The sequence below is a fragment of the Vulpes lagopus genome, chromosome 2 (genome assembly GCF_018345385.1).
Source record: "Vulpes lagopus strain Blue_001 chromosome 2, ASM1834538v1, whole genome shotgun sequence".
Taxonomy (NCBI): domain Eukaryota; kingdom Metazoa; phylum Chordata; class Mammalia; order Carnivora; family Canidae; genus Vulpes; species Vulpes lagopus.
Window position 1 is genome coordinate 40,086,828 of NC_054825.1, and position 15,459 is coordinate 40,102,286.

Here is a 15,459-nt window from a genome sequence, read left to right on the forward strand (position 1 = left end):
TCTGTACTTGGACTCACAGGATCTCTGTCATTGCTGCTGAAACACACTTTTTAGAGGCCAGTGTGGATCTGTCCTGCTCACTGCTTTGGGCTACTCCCTTGGGCTATTCTGTATTCATTCTCAACACTGCATTCAAGAACAGCTTGTAAAACTCAAATCTGTTCATGTCAGGCTCTTGCTTAGAATCCCTCCATGGCCTCCCAGTTTTATTTTTATTTTTTATTTTTTTTCAAAGATTTTATTTATTCATTCATGAGAGACACACACAGAAAGAGAGGCAGAGACACAGGCAGAGGGAGAAGCAGGCTCCATGCAGGGAGCTTGATGTGGGACTCGATCCCAGGACCCCAGGATCACACCCTGGGCTGAAGGCGGTGTTAAACCGCTGAGCCACCAGGGCTGCTCGGCCTCCCAGTTTTAAAGAATGAAAATGAACCTCCTTAAAAGGAGCCTCCCTTTCCATCCTCCTCTTGGGCTGTCTCCCTCCTCATGCTTGGCTTTCAGAGCATGCCTCAGGGCCTTTGCACACATTGCTCCTGCTCCCTGGAATTCTTTACTTTTATTTTCTCCTGTTACCTGCTTGGGTCTTACCTATGCTTCAGAACCCAGTTCACATGATCCTTCAGTAAGGCAGCTTCTTTAGGCTATTTTAAGTCTTCCTGTTATATGCTTTTGTAGCTTGCTATACCCTCTCCCTTGCAATACTTACTGTAATGTACTCAAGTACTCAAGTGGTTAACTGGGTGATTATTATTTAATGTGTATCTTTCCTGATAACCTGGGAGTTTCAAGGAGTCTGGGTCCGTCTGTGTCCGTCTGGCTCTCCAGTCTATCCTTAGGGAGCATAGTGCATAGCACAAGAGAAATCTGTTAAATGAGTAGGCAAATCATTCCACCTCAGTCATCTATTTACACTATTGACTGCTTAGCAGGACTAATTTTATTGAAAGTCAATCGTAATTGGATAATTCCAGAATTATCACAAATTTCAAATCAGTGAATTTGGATTCAAGTGCATTTAACTTACTTTTTGATTCCAAGCCCTAAAATTTATAAAATCTGCCTATGGTAAGAGATGGAAGCGGGTGGAACAGATCAGTCTTAGAGACGGCTCCCAGGTTGGCACAGTGAAAGGTATTCATTTGTACCATGGCACAGACCATTTAAGTCAGGATTGAGTTTCAGGATAATCAGGGAGAAGTAAGAAGTGACTTCGTGACTTCTCCATTTTCCTGGTTGTCATTTGAATTGCACTCAGGACTCCAGTCGGGGATAATTTGATTACTTCTGGAGGGCCAGCATCCAGCAAATATTTGTTGAGTACATTAACTGGGGTGTTGTTTACAACCGCATTGCAAATGGTCATTAACTGATACATTATCTAAATTGCAGGTGTCAGCAGATGACTGTTGGCATCTGCCCTGTGTTGTACACGCAACCCTGGAGAACACCCACAGCCTTGGCTTGGTTATCAGGTTCTCCAGCACTTCATCCACTGATGCTAAATGTTGGTCAAGCTTGCATCAGGTAAAGCAGGCTCTGTAAAGCATCAGAATGCAGAAGTTAGGGGACTGGACTTTCTAGTTCAGCCCTTGGGGAGAGGTCAGGAGGGTTTGGTGACACCCCATCCTATAGTTGCTCGGTGGGGAACTGGGGGCCTGTATGTGCTCCTGTGGCCTTGAGACACGGAGAATTATACATGAGGATGTGTTTTGTTTTCCCTTATTGCCAGGATCATCTTTTTTTTTTTTTTTTTAAGATTGTATTTATTTGAGAGAGCAGGCACGCATGAGCAGGGGGAGGGGCAGAAGGAGAAGCAGACGCCCTCCTGAGCAGGGAGCCTGATATGGGGCTTGATCCCAGGACCCTGAGATCATGACCTGAGCTGAAGGCAGATGCTTAACTAACTGAGCCACCCAGGTGCCCAACTAGGGTCATCTTTTTGAATCAGAATATATCAAATAAAGCAGATCTGAGCGTACATCCTCGTGAATCAGCTTTTTCTCCCGACGAGCAACAAAATATCCTTTGCATGGTCCTTACTGAATTCCACCTCTTCTGAAATGTTTCCTCACCTGATGCTTTTTCCCATGTCACGTGGTTGAACTGGAATACACTGCTCTTTGCAGGTACAGTGTTCTCTCTCCTGGTCCCTTACAAATGTCTCTGGGTGACCCTCACGAAGTGCCAGCTCTCCTCACATTCCCTCCCTGCAGGCCTGTGGTGCATGCACTGGGGAAGCAGCTACAGGCCCAGGTGGGTCCTGGCTTGGCTCCTAGGAGTGCTACCTGCCTGCTGTGTCTCTTTCTGTCTCCTGGCCACCAATGGCTGACTGCTTATCCTCAGCTCTCCTCTTCCCTGTTGGGTTTTTTTAACCACTTGCACTGCTGTATTCCACTTTATCTGCTGTAAATCCAGCTTTCCAACAAGGCTTTGAACTCCTGGGAGAGAGAGCCCTGACCTGGTTTGTCTTTGACTGACAGGATTGCTAGTGCATGGTGGTCATACCAGGGTTTCCAGCTGCTGATCCTGAGTGGGCCTCCTGGATGCCAGGTCTGGAAGACAGAGCTTTGCGGTGAGCATGCAGTGTGGTGCAGGACAGCTTAAAGCACTGCCACCCCACGTTCTCCTTTCCTCCCACGGGGCTCCTGGCTGGGGCTGGCCCAGGCCTGAGAGAGCATGCAGCTCGGTTTCTGCTGGTCTGTCCCAGACAGTGAGGACAGGAGGTGGCTGGAGGAGGGACTCATTCTGGTCACCCTCTACAGGCCCTTCTTCAGATGCTCCACCTACAGCTGCTCATCCAAGATCCAAAGCTGAAGAAGTGTGAGGGGCCCACAGAACCAGAGCCCTGCTCCAAGGCCCCAACCCCAGCCCCATAATTGCCTGCGTGGCTGTGCACTATCAGCTTCCTTTCTGGCATGAGACTGTGGACCTTCAGAGACGTGAAGCGAATATTCCATGTCACACAGCTGATGAGTGGCAGAGCTGGGCTTGGGATCCGGGCCTGTTGTGGTTCTGGAGTTGGACATAGCAAGGGAGAGAGCCATTGGTGGTTTGTCCTGGCTTGGTTGCCAGATTGAGCAAATTAAAAATACAGGACATCCAGTGAAATTTGAATTCCAGATAAACAACCAACCTAGTATGAGTATGTCTTGTCTAATAGTGGAATATGCTTTGTATTAGAGTTCTCCCTAAAATTAATCATCACATACTTCTAAAAAATAGATGTCCACTGTTTATCTGAAATTTAAGTTTCACTGGACATCCTGTTTTTTTATCTCACAACCTGGGGTCCTCACCAGCTTTTGGGACCCAAAGTGAATCACCATCAGAGGAGGCCAACACCATGAGTCAGTATGGGATGACTCATGTTTGCATATCACCCTGCAGTTCAGGACACATTCAGTGGACATTATCTTGTTTGAACCTTGCAGTCCCTATAAGTGGCGCGAGCAGGCCTTATTGTCACCATTTTCCGGGTGGAGAAGGAAAGACACAGAGAGGCGCAGACAGCATGTAGAGAAGAGAACGCAGGCTGGGATTCAGTTCAGGCTTGCAACTTGGTTACCCCACGCTTCCTCTGAGAGGCAGCCCTGACCCTCTGGTCCACGGGTCAGGGGCAGACACGTGTGTCTTGGGCTCGTGGGCTTGTGGGCTGCTGTTCAGTGGGGAATCCAGGGCAGGGATGAAGAAAAGGAGGGTTTTTGTTTCTAATCACCTCTTATGGATCTCCTCAGCTCACGTTTCGGTGACAACCCCGGGAATGGAGGTGATGATTCAGCTGGTAAGCAGAGGGCCCTCCTGCTGGGGAAGGCAGACAGCAGGAAGGTTCAGGTGGGCCTTGTAGAGCCGGCAAGATGCTCTCGACCTGCTAAGGAGGCTGTTTCACTCCCCTCTGGTCCCTGCCTGTCTTTGCACAGGAAGCCATTGGGGTTTGCTTTGCTGCTGGGTTTGACCACTTGCCTGTAGTGTGGTTTCTGAGCCTGAGCTCTTTGGATGGATTTAATTACCTTAATTGAATGGTGTTTTCACTTCTCAGTAAGGGGAAGCAGGAAGCTGGTGGAGATGACAGGGGTTGGCTTTACCACACCCAGAAAGCCCTAACAAATTGGAATTGATGCCTCTTGGTCTTCTATCTAGGTGGTTTTTTTTGAGATGTTGAGGCGGGTATGCCTTGAGGAACAGCTGAGTGTAGTGAATCTTGACAGTCCCCTGTCTGTGTGCCGATGGGTCCTGGTCCAGCTCATGAATACACAGACATCCCACATGCAGCCTTCACCACCCTACCCCAAACCAGGGAGGTGCCTTGCTCTGGAACTCTGCCCTGCTGATCAATCTTGGGCCAAGCTCTTGACCTCTCTGTGCAATTGCCAATAGCCCTCTCACCTTGCAGTTTCAGAGACAATGCCCTTGTCTACATTTTGTAGACAATGGTGAACAATGATGGCAAAATCGGCTTCTACAGTCGGGGTCCTCCAGAAGGGGGAGCAGATGCCTGTCGAGTGTCTACAGTGTGGCAGGCCTCAGGCCCACTACTATGTGTGCCTGTGTTCACCCATTCCTCATGAAAACACATCAGGGTAAGTGCCTCTCCCTACCTTACAGGGCCAAGAACTGAGGCTACCACCTGGGTTCCTTGCTGTGTCGTGCCGAGTGCTGGAGCTGGGGTTGCCTGCTTTTGGCTCCAGGGTCCTGCTTCCTGGCCCCATGATGATTCCTCCTCAGCTATCCTAGTATGATGATTGCTCTATCCTTTTAACTTTTGGAAATCAGAAATTTCAAGGTCATTACATTCTGCTGGAAGAACACATGGGCTCTCATAAGGCAAACTTGAAGGTCTGTCACACACGCACTCCTTCCCTTGGCCACCTCCCACAGAGCATCACCGTGTGCCAAACCTGTCCTGGTGCTGGAGATGTGGCCCTGCCGGGACTGACCTGGACCTCACCTTGTGGAGCTGTGGTGAGTCGCTGAGAGTACTGGGCCACATTTACCTCAGATGGCCTCTGATTGGCTTCCACTGGATGGTGTCTCTCATGCACGGAAAGCACAGCTTTGATTTGCTCATGGGTCATCGTGCATCTGCTTTGGCCATTTTGGCTCCTCTGGTCTGAAACTTGTGAGCAGGGGATGAGTGTTGACCTGCATCCTGGCCTGGTTGAATGGCCTCAACCTAGGAACTGGACTGGGGAAGCCAAGGACTCTCAGGCTGATCCCCAGACCCCTGTGCCCTGGGAGAGGACAGGGCCAGTTTCCTCCAGCCCTGGGAGTACAGTGTGGTTGGCACTGGGGAGCCCTGATTGTGGCACTGGCCTGGCATTGTCTGGATCCTCCCTGAATCACATCATATGCACAAGGAACTTCAAAGCCCTGCTGCATGGGGTCCAGTGGTCAAAAGGAATGTGGCTGAAGGAACCAGCATGTCTGAACTTGCTGGGCTCATAGAGCCCATTGTGGGCAGGCAATCATAGCTACTGTGAGCATTTTGCTGCCCGCGACAGACAGTTCGGCCAGCCTGCATCCCCTTCCCACCTGGGTTATCAGTGTGCTGTGACTGGAGGGGACATTTCCTTAGGAGCCTCTGAGCATCACCCATGTCTGCAGGTAGAGGTCAGGGAGCCTGGCATAGGGAATGCCTGGCCTGCTCTCGCCAAGCTCACCACAACAGGAGAGTGACAGCACCTGGCATCGCACACCCAGTGGGTGGCCCAGTTGCAGGAGGAGAGGGGAGAAGCAAGACCTGGAGGCCAGGGGAGGTACATGAAAGAGGTGGATAATGCTGAGTTCCAAGATGCAGTGAGCTGCGCATCCTGGCTTCTGTTCCCATTCCCTGATTGTATGACCTGGGGCTGAGCAGCCTCTGGAAGGGGGACACACAGCTCTTTCAGAAACATGGGGACCACCAAAATGGTGGGTCTACTTGGATGTGAGCCAGGTCCTGGGGGTCTGATACAGTCACTGGGGATGGTCTTGGCAAATTACAGCAAGTCTGTGAGCCTCAGCTTTCTCATCTGTAAAATGGAGCCAACGCTACCTACCTTGTGTATAAAAAATGGGTTCTCAACCTTGGCAGTATTGACTTTGCTGAAGTCCTCTGGGGCAAAATCACCCCGGTTGAGAACTGCTGTTATGGAATCAAAGAGAAAGCATAGACCCACCCCTGGAACATCAGTCAGTCAGTCAGTCAGTCCAGCTGGTCATCCCTTCATATTTCCCAAGAACAGCTTGCCCTGAATTGTGGAAACGGTAGTAGCTGAAGTGAGATGGTAATCAAATAAGTACTTTTAGGCAGTAGAAAGAGTGGGGGACTTGGTGCCAAGCCAAGGTGGTCTTGGGCAAGTCACTTTACTTCTACATATACCTGTAAAATAGGAATAGTAAAGACCCACCTTGGCTCTGGCTCTGCCCACCCCTTCAGGGCTGCTCCCCGTGCTGGAGAGAATGGGGAAAGGAATGGCCATGAAACTGGTCCCTGCGGCAGCCACTGCCTGAGTCCCTGAGATGATTGGAGCCCCCTGACTCACTAGGTCCTGGGTTCTCTCCCTGGGCGGGGGGGATGCCTGCCCCAGAAGGAGGCCCAGGGATCCCCAGGCACCACAGATCTGTGTTTTACCTTCTGGTCACAGGCACCAAGGGAATTATGTGCATGCCCTTTGCTACACATCTCTCAGGAGCAGATGTTTCAGACTTGCTTGTTTTTCCCTCAACATGTAATAGGAAATATATTTACATTAACGGCATGGAAACTTCTCAGAGACATACAGTTGACCTTTGAACAATATGGCTTTGAACTGCGTGGGTCCACTTATGCACAGACTTTCTCAATAAATGCAGTACAGTACTGTAAGTGGGCTTTCTCTTCCTTATGATTTTCTTAAAAATATTTTCTTTCCTCTAGCTTACTTTATTGTAAGAATGCAGCGTATAATACATATAACACACAAAATATGTGTTCATTGACTGTTTGTGTTATCAGTAGTTACATTGTTGGCGAGTCAAAATACTCAGATTTTTTACTGTGTGGGCTGGGTGTTGGTGCCCCTAACCCCCCCCCCCCCCGCCCCATTGTTTAAGGATCAACTAGACATCAAGGAAAGTCCATGAAGCAAAATTCACCCTACTTATCTGTACTACTCTGATATCTTCTGTTCTATTCTATTCTTTCATTAAAAAAAAAACCTATTTGCAATTTGGTAGGTAGGTGATTTCAGACCTAATAATGAGTTATGATCTACAGTGTTTTTTTATGAACTTCTCTGGACCAGTAACACCAGGCATTCCTGCTTTGGTTCCATTGCCGCTGCTCTGTTTGTAGCGATGCTGGGTTTTCATATGGATGGAGAAATAGGGACCCCAGGCATAGCCGCTGTGACTGGCAGGATCTGATCAGATTCTTGTTGGGCAGGGGAGGAGACCACCTCGGGTGGTGGGTTTACAAGCTGGGCCTTGCCTTTGCTGTGTCTCCTGACCCTGCTCAGTGCCTGTGCTTTTGTCAAAGGAGCAAATGAATGAATAAGAGAAATCCCCATGTACTAAGTATGTCTGGCATAAGACAAGCACTTTATATACTCTAATATTATTGATTCATGTTTATTACTATGCAATTAATATTTGCAACAGCTTTGAGAGGTGGAAATTAGCCTTGTTCTTTAGAGGAGGAACCTGGAGTCCAGAGAAGTTTACTCCCTGAGGGCATGGGGTTTGAGTGAGTTTGAGTCCCACTCCCTGGGACTGCTGAGAGGGAGAGGGTGCCTGCAACCTGCATTTCAAAGGGTTCCTCCAGGAGCTCCTGAAATGCCTCCTGCAGGCTGAGAACCTTTGCTCAGTACTACCCCACCCCTGGCTCCCTGTAGCCTCCATTCCTGGTTCTCTTTGGAGCGCATCTTAAGACCCTTGGTCACAGGCTGTCCTATTGCTCACACCCCGTCACACCTGAGATTCTGCATAAGGGGTGCAGAGGCCATGAAAGCCTACCCTGTGTCTCATTGGAAAGTGGGTCTCTCTGGTTATGAGCTTTGTAGTCAGACAGACTTGGGGCAAATCTCTTTGTGTTTCTGAGCCTCCACCTCCTTTTTGTAGGCTGGGGCTTATGGGTAGTCCCAGCAGCCCAGGACTCATGACATCTCTATGACTCATGAAACAGTCTTTCAGGGAGAAAGGGTTGTAGCCAATGGCCTGAACTCCATCTTGGAGAGCCTTGTCCAAAGAGGAAGCCCCTTCAGGGTGTCCCAGGGGAAGAGACACTTGGCTTTGTTGAGAGCGGAGGTCTCTCAGCACCCATCCTCTCTCCAGCCCCTGGAAGGATAGCCAAGAAATTTGGGGAAGAGTACCCCCTAAGAGCAGCCCTGGAGTGTCCCAGATTTGGGTGATGAGGGGAGATTCTGGGCAGGGCATCCAGACCACAGGGTCAGGGGTGCTACAGCTTTCACCATGTGCCCAATTTCCCCATCTGTAAACTGATACCATGGGGCTGGGCAGCAAAGGGGCAGAAGCAGAGCTAGAAGAGGCCCTGCTGAGTACCAGCACTCTGCTGGATAATTCTGGGTGTCCATCCCATTTATCCAGCTCCTACTACCTGCTACAAGGTCTTGCTCAGGAGTCACAACCAGAGGCAAGTTAGGTAGGGCTGGTGCCAAAGGAATTTGAGGCAGGAAAATTGAAGGTCAGAGAGGTTGAGGAACTTGCTCAAGGTCACATAGCCAGAGAGTGCCCGTGTGGGGAGTCAGACTCAGGTGCTACATGGCTCTGCCCTTCCTAGGCAGCCAAGGCAGAGGGATGCCTTGAGTTGCTGAGGGTGTCTCCATCTGCCATGGTGTCCACACGGGGTGGGTAGGGACAACAACTTCTCACTTAGTACCTTCTCTTCTACCTTCAGTGGCTCTCCTCTTCTTCCCATCAGGGAGCATTGGTTTTGGCAAAGCTAGAAATGGCATCTGTCGTATCTGGCTGTCCTTCAGGGAGCATACTGCAGGGTGCCATCTTCCTTGTCCTTGCACAGCCAGGAGGGCATGACTTTCTGGGATGGAGAGTCAAGGAAGTCCTAAACCCAGGAATTTCTAAGCCCCATGTGGGTGTGCACGTGTACACACACACACACACACACACACACACACACACTTGTCAGAGCCCAGCTGTCCCTGGCCTTCCCACTTCCTGCTGGAAGTTGGAAGTAGATGGGAGACGTCTGTTTGGTAGATGACAGCTGTCCTTTCTCCAAGGGGAGTGGCAGCAGAGAGCCCAGCTCTTCCAGGGAAGGAGAGACAATCATCCTGCTTTCTTTGTGGAATTCCTCAGAGGAAGCTTGGAAAAAAATCAGATGTGGACATCCAGGTTATCCTTCTAAAAATTAACACTGAACAATGCTCTTCCAACAGGCAAAGTTATTTAAGATTACAGTTTAAGTTGATGGGAAAAGATCAGCTTCTCGGAGCATCTCCTACTATGTTTGGGAACAATGCAGGGAACAATGTTCCCAAACATTGAACTATGTTTGGGAACAATGTCCCCTCTTTCCCCAAGGCAGTGGTCCTTCTCAGAAGGCCCCAGAGGGCTTGTCAGGGTGCTGGGCCCTACCACAGAGATGCCCACTCAGGAGGTCTGGGTGGGGCACAGGAGATGCTGGTGCTGCCAGTTCTGGTACCACACTTGGAACACCACTGCCCTAGGTTGGAGGCTGCATCCCTTTTTTTGGGAGGTTGTACTGATAAGCCATGGGCTCTTGGGCCACTTGGGCCCCATGGTCATCAACCACTCTGGTTTGGGCTGTGTCTGCCTCACTCAAGGCCCAACTCTGGGCAAGCTGGGCCTGTGTGGAGTACAGAGGTGGATCAGAGATGCTGTCCTCTTAAAGGGACAATCACCTAGGAGGAGAGAGCAGCAGAGGTGAATGCAAGCTGTGGGTCCAGAAGTTGGAAGGAAAGAGGTGTCACGGGGCGGGGCTTGTGTGAAGGCAGCTGCAGGAGACCTTTGGCTGCCAGTGTGTGCATGAGCATCCACCTGGTCCTGCCTGGGCACAAAGCAAAGGGTGGTGGGAAGAGCACAAGATCTAGAATCAGACCAGGGCTCCCCTTTCCTAGCACTGGGTGATCTCAACAAGTTATCTCCCCTCTCTGAGCTTCCGATGCTTCATCTGCAACAGTTCCCACCTCACTGGGTAGTTGTGAAGGGTGGGGGTAAAAGAAAAAATATCAAGAGCCCAGAGGAGACTTACAGAGCATGAGGACTCAATGAATGGAAGCTTCCACCAGTCCAGTGACCTTGGGTTTTTGAAGCTGACAGTGCAGGGAAGGAATCCCGTATCGACCACGGTATTGCTAACACCCACCAACAAGATTGCTGAGTGCATTAAATCAGTATACATGTGCAAAGCACATGGTAGGTGCTCACTAAATGCCAGCTGGCATCATTTCCAATCCCCAGAGAGGGGGAAGTATAGCATAGTGGGAAGGGCATGGACCAATGCCAGATCCCTTTGGGCACGGCTCCTGGTTATACTAGCTGTGAGTGACCCTCTGCAAATTACACACCCTATTTGTGCTTTGGTTTCCTCATCTGTAAAGTGAGACTAACAGTAGTACTTACCTCATGGGGTCATTGTGAGGACCTAATGCATTGTGCAAGGTGGCCGGGCCCTGGTAACTATCTGTAAATGTTGCTATCTTTTCCACCATGCATCATGCCCAACTTAGGGCAGAAGTGCGAAGGTCACTAGGATGCCATTGCCTTTTGCCAATGTAAAAGGGGGCTCTAAGCAAGGTGGTGACTGACCAGCATGCCAATCGGGCTTCCCTGCTCTGGGATCCGCCGCCATGTGTGTCCTCTCCACCTGGTTTCTCTGCCTTAGCAAACCACTCAGCTCCCTCATTCTCAGACTGGATCTTGCCTGACCTTTCACAGCACTGGTGCTTGTAGGGCGTTCCCCATAAACAGTGAGTCTGGAGTTCCTAGGCAGTCACCAGAAGCAATTGGGGGAAACCTTCTACTCCAGTTAAAATTTAGACTCCTACCCTTGCCCTTGAGATTTAAGTTAAAGTTAGGTAAATTTAAATTACCTAAAATTAATTAGTTTTAATCTCCTTTCTCTCCCTTGGGAGGGGTTGGGGGGCAGAGCAGGGGACTGATGTTGATGTGCACTGAGTCGCCCAGATACTGCCCAGGTTGCTGTGTGGGTGGGAACCTCGCTTCCCCTCTAGAGTCTTCCACCGTATGTGGGGAAGGTGCATAGGTCCACAATGCTATCTGGTATACGAGGGAAGGTAACAATGATGTGTGAATGTCCAGCAGTCACTGTGAGGATGGGTCAGTCCTCCATGGTGCCAGCTACCTTATAGCTAAGCAAGGAACATGAATCAGCAGTGGGGTTTCTCTTGAGTGACCTCTGGAAGGAAAAGATCCAAGTTGGAGTCTAAGCAGGAGAGGAAAGAAACTGACAAATAGGGCAGTGAGAAACCAGCTATCCTGTTTATTATGTGCCTGGTACTTTTCACATGTTTGCTCAGTTAATGCATAAAGGAGCCCTTGAGATGGATTCTGATTGGTTGGCATTCCCATTTGACAGAGGAGGAAAATTGAGGCCCAGGGGCTGGCTAAGAAGGGTGGAGCTGGTCCAGATATGCCCTGCCCCAAAGCCCCTGCAGAGCACCTCCAGCAGGCCTCTTGGGAGCATCAGGGAACCTCTGAGGCTCTAAGGGAAGCAGCCTGTCTGAGTATGCATGGCTTTTTGGAGGACAGTTTTGACCCTTTGGTAAGTGGACTGGCCTCCTCGTAGAGACTCTTTTGGATGCAGAAGAGGAGTGGGCTTTGGACTCTGGTCCTGGGTTTGCATCTTAGCATCTCATTAGCTGTGCCTCCCGGGCCAAGTTACTAAACCTCTCTGAACTGCAGTGCCTGCCTTTGCGAAGGGGATCCTAAGACCTACCACGCTGGACGACCCCGGCAGTAAACCTCAGACAATCGATGCAAGCGCTCTGCACATGAGAATAAGGCAGCCAGGGCCAGCCCTGATGGAAACGATGGGGAAAAAGGGAGAGAAGTGGCTCTGAGCCGGTGGGTTTAGTTCAGTGGGTTTGAATCCTGACTCTGGGGCCTCTGCAGCCATTAGGCTTGACCTGCCTCAGAGAGGAGCCAACAGGCAAGTGAGGGGACCTGGTGCTGCATATGGCCAGACTGCCCCAGGAGAGGGCAGACCAAGGGGCCACTCCAGCATGACCCGGCCTCCGCACTGGCAGTCAGCAGGGAGTGCGTCGTTCAACTTGATCTCAAGGTTTCCTCTGCCCCGGGCCTTCCTGAGGCTCCAGGTGAAGACATGGCTGAAATAAAATTCTTGTTAGCTCAGCCTTGCAGTCACTCGGAAACTCAAGCCCCACCCTTGGAAGGGGCTCCTCAGGGACTGAAGGGACCAACTGAGGCAGGAAACAGCATCCAGGCGACAGAGCCCCTGGGCTGCTGTTGCCACCATGTACAGGTGTCTCAGTGGGATTTGGAAGCCCTTCTAGGCCTCAGACACCTGTGCTGTGCTCCTCCTCTCTGGGCCAGACCTTTGAGGGCCTGCCATGTAGAGAATGGAGGACAGGGAAGCTCCCCACTTTCACATGCTCTGGCCCAGAAGGGTCCCTTGCCCTCTCCTACCAGGAAAGGGAGGTCTGTCTGTCAAGTCCTGGGGAGAAAGCTATCATTGCTTGATGGTCTCCTCAGATCCTCTTGCTGCTGTCAGATTCCCGAATACTCTGACTCCGTGGTCAAGCTCTCCAAGGCTGACAGACACAGGCTTAGAAGGGAATGCACTTTGCGCCAAGTGGTCTGCAGGCTTCCACCTGAGAACCGAGGTCAGCTGAGAACCTGCTCTGCCTCCACCTTAAATCAAAGACATGTATTGCTCCCACACGCACCCCTCCAGGGGATGTTCCATAAGGATACCGATGACTTACGCTGGGGGTGACACACAGCTCAGCAGTGCTCCATGCTCTCCATTTTTGGGACTTGATCCATGTGCCTTGACAGATCCCTTGTTCCCCCCAACCCCGTCTGTCCTCACCAATTTGTCTCTTGCAACCCCTGGGAACCAAGCAGAAACTAAGAGGTATTTTGACAAGCAGTGTTCTCAAGTAACTAAATGAAACATACAAAAATTGAGTTTGTAGGGTTACAGGTTGGCTGGATTTGGTGAAAGGTGGTTTAAACCCTCAAATGGAAATAAAACCAAGATCCTCTGTAGCTCATTGGGAAATGTCAGCTCTGATGTCTCCACGAGGGCCACCTTCTCTTAAAACCCTTTGCATCTCTCCAGTAACCGTTGGCGGACGGAGCGAAATCCCAAGAGACAATGAAGAAGATGGCCTAGCCCTGTCTCTGGTGGCTGGCAGGTGTTGGTTACTGAGATTTCTGGCATAGGCTGGAGGACAGGGCTATTTCTAGACATGGGGCTTCCCCTTTCTGTAAGGGTCTCTATCTAGGGCTTCTTAGGGTCAGGAGCAAAGAAGAGGAGGAGAGGCCAAGACACTTGCCTGCATACTGGTGAATGCATTCATCCTCTGAGGACTGACGGCCCTCTGTAGCGTTCCCAGTCTCCTCCACACACACCTGTCTCCCCAGGTTTCCAGGAGATCCAAGCCCCTGTTTCCAGGACCCAGCGTCTCATCAACCCCTTTCCTTTCTTTCCTCCCAGTAGTCACAGTTGCTCCCATCCCAACCAGCCTATGGCCACCAAATAGCGGGCACAATTGTTCTCCTCTCAAAGACCCAGGGACAGAAACATGCTGGACTTGGGTCACCCAGAGATGTCTATTTATAAACCATCCCGATAAGCACAATCTGCTCTGCTCAGCCCAGGCCACACTCCACAGCAAAACTAACATCCCAGGGGCAAACGGAACATTTCCTGTACCAGCCAGACTGGAAGAACCAGCCCAGACTGGGGTTCCTGAGCCGGTCACTGGTACTGAAGGGTCTAGCTGTTTTAACAGCTGGAAATTTCCCTGCCTTTTTTGTGTGGGTACCAGATGACCCATCTCAAGGAGTGTTCCTGTACAGCAGGGGTCAGCACACTTTTTCTGTAAAGGGCCTCATAGTAAATGTTTCCCTTTTAGCTGGCCGAATGGCCTCAGCCTTTGTAGCCATGGGCAAAATGCAAATGAACACATGTGGCTGTGTGCCAATAAAACTTTATTTACAAAACCAGGTGCCCAGCCCGCAGCTGTGGTTTACCAGCCGCCCTTGCAGAGGGAACTCAAATGCTGGCAAGTTGGACCTCATATAACAAAACCATTTGTTTAACCTACTCTCTAGGATTCCTATACTACGGGTTTTAGAAAATATTACTTCAAATACAGTTTGTTATAATTGGGCTAGATGCGTTGAAAGAAGTGGTCTATAATTTAGTTTTTAAAAAGAGCTTTTATTTTCTAGAGAGTTTTAGGTTTGCAGTGAAACTGAACAATTTGGTGAAAGGTACAGAGATTTCCCATATTGACCTTGCCGCCCCCTTCCCCATACGCATGGCCCCCTCCATGACCGATGTTCATGGGAGAGTTTCCAAGTCCTAAATCATAATTTTTTAAGGCTCTCTAGTTTCCCACACCTATTCAGTATTGTTCTCGAGGGCTCAGTTCCTCTCCATGAGAAAGGAAAGATACGATTTTAGGTTTGGCCCAGTGTGAATCCGGTCGAGGCCCGGTACTGTCGGAGCTCGCGCCCGAGCGCCCCACCACCCGCTGTCCCCTCGGTCCTGGCCTCGCACCGGAGTCTCAGGGTCAGCCCGTGGCCGTGGGCTTGCCCCCGTCCGGCGCCGTGAGACCTCGGCACGTCCGCGGGCCGCGTGTGGGAGCGAGGAGCCCGACACGCGCGAGACGGAGGCCCCCACGTCTGCGCCGGGGCCCCGGGCGGCCGGCCCCTCCGCGCCCCACGCGGCCCGGCCCAGCCCGAGGACCCGCGCCCCCGGACCCGCGCCCCCGGACCCGCGCCCCCGGACCCGCGCCCCAGGACCCGCGCCCCAGGACCCGCGCCCCAGGATCCGCGCCCCAGGACCCGCGCCCCAGGACCCGCGCCCCAGGACCCGCGCCCCAGGACCCGCGCCCCAGGACCCGCGCCCCAGGACCCGCGTCCCCGGACCCGCGCCCCAGGACCCGCGCCCCAGGACCCGCGTCCCCGGACCCGCGCCCCAGGACCCGCGCCCCAGGACCCGCGTCCCCGGACCCGCGCCCCAGGACCCGCGCCCCAGGACCCGCGTCCCCGGACCCGCGCCCCAGGACCCGCGCCCCAGGACCCGCGCCCCAGGACCCGCGTCCCCGGACCCGCGCCCCAGGACCCGCGCCCCAGGACCCGCGTCCCCGGACCCGCGCCCCAGGACCCGCGCCCCAGGACCCGCGTCCCAGGACCCGCGCCCCAGGACCCGCGCCCCAGGACCCGCGTCCCAGGACCCGCGCCCCAGGACCCGCGCCCCAGGACCCGCGCCCCAGGACCCGC

General features: G+C 51.9%; 1 protein-coding gene across 5 annotated transcripts in view; it reads right to left on the bottom strand.

The window, feature by feature from the left end:
- Positions 1–15,459, bottom strand: part of C2H10orf71 (chromosome 2 C10orf71 homolog) — a 31,648-nt gene that overhangs the window by 12,382 nt on the left and 3,807 nt on the right. Inside the window, exons 2-3 of one of the 5 annotated variants that reach the window (XM_041743101.1) lie at positions 12,916–13,611; positions 8,858–9,016 (exon numbers count right to left, since the gene is read on the bottom strand). The exons of 3 other annotated variants lie outside the window; for them this stretch is intronic. The gene's annotated coding sequence lies outside the window, so the exon portion shown is untranslated. The remainder of the gene's footprint in view (positions 1–8,857; positions 9,017–12,915; positions 13,612–15,459) is intronic. One more of the 5 variants, XM_041743103.1, reaches the window with a different exon arrangement.